Consider the following 9,526-nt stretch of genomic DNA (forward strand, 5'->3'; position numbering starts at 1 on the left):
CAAGTATGGCAAAATATGCATTATAAGGTTCCTAGAAGGAGAAGAGAGAGAGGAAGGGCAAAACACTTATTCAGAGAAATAATGGCTGAAAACTTCCATAACCTGGAGGGAAAAAAAAAACAGACATCTAGATCCAAGAAGCTCAAAGAGAAACAAATAAGATGAATTTAAAGAGACCCATACTAATAAACGTTATAATTAAACAGCCAAAAGCTAGAGATAAGAAGAGAATCTTAAAACCATTAAGATACAAGCAATATGTTATGTACAAGGGAACCACCATAAGACTATGAGAAGATTTTCAGTGTAAACTTTGTAGGCAAGGAGGGAGTGGGATGGTATATTTAAAGTACTGAAGGTGGGCACCTGGGTGGCTCAGTGGGTTAAAGCCTTTGCCTTCAGCTCAGGTCATGATCCCAGGGTCCTGGGATCGAGTCCCGAATCAGGCTCTCTGCTCAGCAGGGAGCCTGCTTCCTCCTCTCTCTGCCTGCCTTTCTGCCTACTTGTGTTCTCTGTCTGTCAAATAAATAAATAAAGTCTTAAAAAAAAAAAGTACTGAAGGAAAAACAAAAGCTAAAACAAAAATCCTGCCAACCAAAAATACTCTACCCAGCAAAGTTGTCCTTCAGAATTGAAGAAGAGAGTTTTCCAGAAAAACAAAAACTGAAGGAGTTCATCACTACTAGTCTGATCTTACAAGAAATTTTTTTTTAAAGATTTTATTTATTTATTTGACAGAGAGAGAGATCACAAGTAGGCAGAGAGGTAGGCAGAGAGAGAGGAGGAAGCAGGCTCCCTGCGGAGCAGAGAGCCCAATGCGGGGCTCGATCCCAGGACCCTGAGATCATGACCTGAGCCGAAGGCAGTGGCTTAATCCACTGAGCCACCCAGGCGCCCCACCTTACAAGAAATTTTAAAGGACTTCTTCAAGCTGAAATAAAAGAATGCTAATTAGTAACAGGAAAACATATGAAAGTATAAAACTCACAGGCAAAGGTAAATATATAGTTAAATTCAAAACACTGTCAAGTAACATGGGTATGTAAATGATCTAACTACTTTAAAATTGAAAGAAAAGTATTAAAAATAACTATATTACAATAATTTGTTACTAGATTCACAGTATAAAAAGACATAAATTGTGACATTAAAAACATAAGATGTTGGGGGGAATATAAAAATTTAAAGTTTCTGAATGAAGTTATCAGCTTAAAACAGACTGTTATAAGACATTTTATGTAAGCCTTAGTAATGACAAAGCAAAAATTACAGCAGATATACAAAAAATAGAGAATGGTATCAAAACATAACACTACAGAAAACCACCAAATCACAGAGGAAGAGAGAAAGAAACAAATGAAGGAATTATAAAACAGAAAATAATGAACAAATGGCAATAGAAAGTTCATACCTATCAACAATGTTTTAAATGTAAATGGACTAAATTTTACAACCAAAAGACATAAAAGGACCAAATGGATAAGAGTTTGTTGTTGTTGTTATTGTTTTTAAAGACCAACTACATTCTGCCTACAAGAGATTCAGTGTATCTTTAAGGACATAGACTGAAAGTGAAGGGACGGAAAAAGATATTCCATGGATATGGAAACAAAAAGAAAGCAGGGGTAGCTGTAGTTTATAGAATAAAATAGACTTTAAACCAAAGACTGTAATAGGAGACAAAGAAGGTCATGATATAATGATAAAAGGGTCAATCCAATAAGAGGATATAATATTTATAAATATTTACATACCTATTATGTACAGAAACACCTAAATATAAAGCAAATTTTAACAGATCTGAAAGGAGAAATAGAAAGCAAAAAATAATAGTAGAGGATTTCAGAACCCCACTTTCAACAATGGCTAGATTGTCTAGATAGAAAATCAATATGGAATCACTGGACTTAAACTACATGTTAGACTATTTACAGAAAATTCTATCCAACAGCAGCAGAAAACACATTCTTTCCAAGTATACATGGAGCATTCTGTAGAAAGATCATGTGTTTGGCCACAAAATAATTCGTAATAAATTTAAGAAGACTGAAAAAGCACATCAAGCATTTTTCCCCACCACAAATGTTTGAAACTGGAAATCAATTACAAGAAGAAAGCTGGCAAGTTCACAGAAATGCAGAAATTAAACAATAAGCTCCTGAACAACCAATGGATCAATGAAGAAATCAAAAGATTTCTTGAAACATATGAAAATGAAATACAAAGGACCATAAGAAACTGCTATCAACAATTGCATGCCAACAACTTCAATAACCTTGACGAAATGGCTAAATTCCTAGGAATATACAATCTACCAGATCTGAATCATGTAGAAAAATAAAAATTAAATAGACCAATTACTAGTAAGCAGATTGAATTGGCAATCAAAAACATCCCAACAAACCAAAATCTAAAGCCAGATGACCTCACTGGTGAATTCTTTTTTTTTTCCTCTTTAAAAGATTATATTTATTTATTTATTTGACAGAGAGAGACAGTAAAAGAGAGGGAACACAAGGAGGGGAAGTGGGAGGAGGAGAAGCAGGCTCCCCACTGAGCAGGGAGCCTGATGCAGTGCTCAATCTTAGGACCCTGGGATCATGACCTGAGCTGAAGACTTAGCAAATGAGCCACCCAGGTAACCCCACTGGTGAATACTATCAAACATTTAAAGAATACCAATACTTTCAAACTCTACAGATAATAGAAGAGGATGAAGAATTTTCAAACTCATTTTATGAGAACAGCATTACCGTGCTACCAAAATTAGACAAGCATGCTGCAAGAAAAGGAAACTAGAAGCTAATATTCCTGATGAACACAGATGCAAAAATTCTCAGCAAAATATCAGCAAACTGAATTTAACAGTGTATTAAAAAGATCATGCACTGTGATCAAGTAGAATTTATCTTAAAGATGCAAGATGGTTCAATATTTGGAAATCAATGTCATACACCCCATTAACAAAATGAAGAATACAAATCATATGATCATCTCCATAAATGCAAAAAGCCTTTTGACAAAATACAACATCCTTTCATGATAAGAACCCTCAGCAAAGTGGGTAGAGGAAATGTACTCAACTTAATAAAGGCCATATATGGCAAACCCACAGCTAATATCAAATTCAACAGTGAAATGCTGGAAGTTTTTCCTTTAAGACCAAGAATAAGACAAACATGTTACTCTCCTAACTTCTATTCAACACCTTGGCTGTCTTAACCAGAGCATTTAGGCAAGAAAAAATAAAAATAAAAGACATAAAAGACATCCAAATCAGACAAAAAGTAAAATTATCTCTAATTGTGGATGACATGTTTTATATGTATATATATAAATTATAATTATATATTATAATTATATAATATATATAATTATATATATTATAATTATATTATATTATATATAATTCTATAATTATAAATTATAATTATAATATATATTATATATAATTTATATTTATAATTTAATTAAATATAATTTATATTTAAATTATAATTATAAATTATATATATATAATCTGAAATACTCCACCATCAACAACCATCAAAATACCATCAAAAAACCCCTGTTTTACCTAATAAACAAATTTAATAAAATGGCAGGATATAAAATCAATATGCAAAACTTGTGTTTCTATACACTAACAATGAAAAATAAGTAATAGAAACGAAGAAGACAGGGTACACCTGGGTGACTTAGTCGGTTAAACACCTGATTCTTGATTTTGACTCAGGTCATGATCTCAGGGTGGTGAGATAGAGCCCCTGGTCAGCCTCTGCCCTGGGTGTGAAGCCTGCTTAAGATTCTCTCTCTCCCCCTCCCTCTGCCCCTTTCCCTGCTTTCCATCTCTCTCTTTCAAAAGAGAGAGAGAGAAAGAGAGAGAGAGAGAGATGAAGAAAACAAGCCCATTATTAATAGCATCAAAAAAGAATAAAATATTTAGGTATATAAGGATGTGATTGATTTGTACACTGAAAATTGTAGGACACTGATAAAAGAAACTGAAGAAGACACAAATAAATGGAAAGATTTCCCATGTTCATGAAACAGAAAAATTAATAATGTTAAAATGTCCATGCTACTAAAGTGATCTGCAGACGCAATGCAATCTCTATAAAATTCCAATGGCATTTTTCATAGAAATAGAACAAACAATCCTAAAATGTGTATGGAATCACAAAAGATGTCAAATAGCCAAAGAAATCTTGAGAAAAAAGAACAATACTGGGGGCATGCTTACTGATTTCAAACTTTATTACAAAACTATAGTAATTAAAACAGTATTATATTGGCAAAAACAGACACTAGACCAATGGAACAGGATAGAGAGCCCAGAAATAAACCCGTGCACATATGGTTAATTAATTTACAACAAAGGAGCCAATACTATAAAATGAGAAATTGTCTTTTCAATAAATGGTGCTGGGAAACTAGATTGCCATATGTAAAGAAATAAAACTGATTCCCCTTATACCATACATGAAAAAAAAAATACCTGAAAATGGATTAGAGACTTAATATAAGATCTGTAACTGTCAAACTCCTAGAAAAAATATATGGGGAAGAAAAAAGAAAATATATAGGGTAAGCTCCTTGAAATTGGTCTTGGCAGTAATTGGATTTTACATCAAAAGCAAAAGCAACAGAAACAAACCAGCAAAAAAAAAAAAACAAAGAAGAGTATTTCAAGCTAAAAACTTCTTCTCAGTAACAGAAAATATCAACAGCATGAAAAAGCAATCTATGGGACAGGAAAATATTTGTAAAACTCATATCTAATAAGAGATTAATATCCAAAATATATATTTGAAATACATACAACTCAACAACAGAAATAGTATAATTAAAAAATGAATAAAGGATGTAAATAGACATTTTTTCCAAAGATGGCCAACAGATACATGAGAAAATGCTCACCATAACTAATCATAAGGAAAATGTAGATGAAAACCATAAGGAGATATCACCTCACATTCTGCTAGAATGGCTATCATCAAAACTTACTAACAAACAAGAGATAAATTCTGGTGAAGATATGGAAAGAAGGGAACCTCTCTACTGTTGATGAGAGTAGAAACTGGTTCAACCACTATGGAAAACTCTGGAGGTTTGCCCCCAAATTAAAAATAGAACAATCATATGATACAGCAATCTCACTTCTGGGTATACATTTGAATGAAATAAAATCACTACTGAAAGAGAGGTCTTCAGCTCCATGTTCACTGCAGCGTTATTTACAATAGCCATAACATGGAAACAACGTAAGTGTCCACTGAAAGATGAATAAAGAAAATGTTTATATGCATACAATGGAATAATTTTCAGTCATAAAGAAGAAAGAAATCCTGCCATTTGTGCCTACATGAATGGAACTTAAGTACCTTATTGTAAGTGAAGTAAGTCAGAAAGAAGAAGACAAATACTTACTATCTTAACTTACATGTGGAACCTAAAAAAACTGAACTCTAAGAAACAGAGAATGGGTTGGTGGTTTCTAGAAGCAGGGGGTGGGGTAGGGGTAGGGAAGATGAATGAAAGTGGTCAAAAAGTACACACTTCTAACCATAAAATAAGTTCTGGGGATGTAATGTACAGAATGGCGACTAGTTAATAATATTGCACCATATATTTACATGTCGCTATAGGAGATATTAAAGGTCTCATTATGAGAAAAAAAGTTATAACTGTAAGGTAATGGATATTAACTAAACTCATTGTTGTAGTCATTTCACAATATAGACATATATCTAATCACTACTCTGTATACCTTAAACTAATATAATCTGTATGTCCATTATAATGCAATAAAGCTAGAAACAAAATAAATGTTGAATAATGAAGTTGATCCTAATGAATTTTAAAAATCCTTCACACTCAATTTTAACTAATATTAACTTACTCCAAAGCCTAATCTCTCCACAATCTCCATTAAAATGGTTCTTGTCATCCCCCCAAACCCCTAGAAGGCCCATGATGAACTATCACCTCATGCCCCTTAGGATGGCTATTATAAAAAGGACACAAGGTAACAAACACTGTCAAGGATGTGGAGGAAGGGAACCCTGTGCCCTGTTGGTGGGAATGTAAACTGGTGCAGCCAGTCTGGAAAACTGTATGGAGCTTCCTTGATAAATTAAAAATAGATCTACCATATGACCTAGAAGTCCCACTTCTAGGTACATATCTGAAGGCAACAAAACCATTCACTCTAAAAGGTATCTGTACTCCCATGTTTATTGCAGCATTATTCACAACAGCCAAGGCATGGAAACAGCCTCAGCATTCATCAACAGAGGAGTGGACCAAGAAAATGTGTATGTATATAAAATGAAATATTCAGCCTTAAAAAAAAAAGAAATCCTAACATAGATGAATTTGGATAGCATTATGCTAAGTAATATGAGCTCAGAGAAAATTTATATTCCACTTGGATGTGGAATAAAAAAAATTAAACTCATAGAAACAGAGTAGAAAAGTGATCACCAGGGGTAGGGAAAATAGGGAGTGGTTGATAAAAAGGGACAAATTTTCAGTGATAAGACTGTTAAGATCTGAGGAGTTCATGTATTTCATGTTGATAATAGTTGATAATGCTGTGCTATATAGTTGAAATTTGCAAAGACAGTAGAACTTAAATTTTCTCGCCAAAAAAAGGCGGGCACTAAGTATGTGAGATGAATTTATTAATTAACTCTGTGAGGGGAACCTTTTCATAACATCTATGTATACCAAATCCTCATGTTGTACACTCTAAATATCTTAAAATTTTGTCAGTTATAAGCTAAAAACTTCTATTAATGATAGCTTATAATTATTCTTTGTTAAGGAGACTAATCTTTGACTGCCATATCATATCACATCACTGACCACCCGCCCCACAGTATATATCCACATCTTTTTTTTTTTTTAAAGATTTTATTTATTTATTTGACAGAGATCACAAGTAGGCAGAGAGGCAGGCAGAGAGAGAGGAGGAAGCAGGCTCCCCGCGGAGCAGAGAGCCCGATGTGGGGCTCGATCCCAGGACCCTGAGATCATGACCTGAGCCGAAGGCAGCGGCTTAATCCACTGAGCCACCCAGGCGCCCCATATATCCACATCTTAAATCCCATCTATTATGGACTGAATTATGTCCTCTAAAAATCCATATGTTGAAGGCATAACCTACAGTGGGACTGTATTGGAGATAAGGACCTCAAGGAGGTGATAAAGGTTAAATGAAGCCATAAAGGAGGGGCTGTAGTCCAGTAGTACTAATGTCCTTATAAGAAGAGTAAAAGAGGGGTACCTGGGTGGATCACTTGGTTGAATGTCCAACTCTTCATTTTGGCTCGGGTCATGATCTCAGGGTGGTGAGATGGAGCCCCACGCAGGGCTCCGTCATAACTGTGGAGTCTTCTTGAGAGTTTTTCCTCTCCCTCTGCTCCACACCCTCCACCCCACATGTGGTTCTCTCTCTCAAATAAATACATAAAATCTTAAAAAAAAAAGAAGAAGAGGAGAAACACTAGAAGCATGTGTGCAAGAGGAGAGGCAATGTGAGGGTACGGTGAGAAGACTGCCATCTGCAAATCAGGAAGAGTGGCCTTAATAGAAACCAAACCTCCCAACACCTTGATCTTAGACTTTTCAGCCATCTGAACTATAAGAAATAGATTTCTGTGGTTAAACATCTAGTCTATGGTATTTTGTTATGGCAGCTCCACAAGACTAATACACAGTTCTTCACCAGGTTCCCCTTGGCCATCATCTCCTTCATGGAGCTTTAACACCCTGACTTATCATTGCTACTCTCCTCTGAATTTCTACTGTAAATGTAAGTAATATCACTTTTAAATAAAATGCTATAACTTTTTCCGATAAGTGAATTATTCTTATTTCACCAACTGGTTGTAAATCCCTTGAGATAAGAATCCGTGTCTGTATACCATCTTTGTATTCAAAATTGCATATATAGGAGCTATTCAGTAAAGGATTCTATTAATGATCCAATATTTTCTTCCTGATTTTTTGATTATTAAAAATTGGATCAGTCCAGAATCCCAAGAAGAAAGTTTTTATGAGAGTCAGGAGTGAGAATTTTTATGTTATTTGTATAATTTTTCAATTACATTAAATTTCTCTTACAGATATAATTGTTACAGTACTTCCTATCATATATCTAAGATAATTGTGTGTCTATGATTTTGCTCAATGTTTAAATGGGAATCAGGGCAATTTATCTGTTTTAATTAAATCATAATGTATCAGATTAGTTCTTAATTCCATGTAATTTGCAAAGTGACACTGGGTCAATTAAAGTTTTAATTAAAAACATCTGTTTTAAGTGTGACACCTTTAGTTTGTGATAAGTGACTTGGGATGAATAGCTATGGGTTTCCTTTACAACAAAGAGCAAAAGTGGACTCAACCATTTTCAATCCTGAGCTATGCTCAGAAATTATATTGAAACAGTCTGAACTCTCCTATAGATGTATCATTAAAAAATAAAAAGGATAGGACTCTGTATATATTTCCTGTCCTTGTTTATGTCTTTCTGTGTATGTTTTTCCCCCTCTTCTCTCTGATACTACCCCTGACAGCCATGTTCTGTTATCTGTGTCTGTCTGTGAAAACACAAATCATTTTCCCATGGATATGTAGGCAAAAGACTCCTGAAAGTTCTTGGTGTTCTCTAGTTTGTTCTGAAATTACATTATTAAGAGCTTACTGAGCAAAACTCAACATTGATCAAATGGAAAAAAGGAAGCACCACTAAGTTACAGCTCCAAGCAAAACCACTTTATGAGTGTGTGGCGGGACTGCACATTAATGACACCAGTGCCCAGGTGGCCAAATTTATGTCCACCCTCTTGATCTGATAATACAGAGCAGGGGATGAATTGGTAATGAACCAGGCTGAAAACAGATGGTGACTCCATGTGTGTTTGCTGCTGAAAACCTACAAAGGGGAAACATTAAATATGTGTCTTTAAATTTAAATTAGTGCATTTCAAAAACACAGACTGTCGAGCTTTTGAAAACAGGCTGGCTGAATGTGTTTCATCTTATAGTTTTGAACTCTGATGGATTTTGTGGAAAAGCAACAGGCAAAATGGATGGTATGTTAGTTACCCTTTCTTTAGCTCTTCCATATCAGTGGTGCTCCACTGTAATTAGGGGCTTGTGTGCAGTTCTTTGTCATTAAATTTGCTACACCCTAATTAGGAAATTTAGAAAATTCAAAAGACCACCATCTAAAAATTGGCACTAATTATTAAATATATTTTCTCAGATTATATGATTTCTGTCTTACTCCACAATACTGATTGAGTGTAGTACTAACATGATTTGTTTTAAAACATTTTCTTGATGTACAAACAGCATTTTATAAAAACGTATCAAAACATATAACATTCCCCTGACTGTATATATACTTGGGCTGTATTGAGATATTCGGGTCAGAATCCTGAAATGATTATTTCTTTGATTTATATTCTGAGACAAGCAAAACTGGTTTTTAAATGCCAATCCAAACACATCC

The sequence above is a fragment of the Meles meles genome, chromosome 1, assembly GCF_922984935.1.
Source record: "Meles meles chromosome 1, mMelMel3.1 paternal haplotype, whole genome shotgun sequence".
Classification (NCBI taxonomy): Eukaryota; Metazoa; Chordata; class Mammalia; order Carnivora; family Mustelidae; genus Meles; species Meles meles.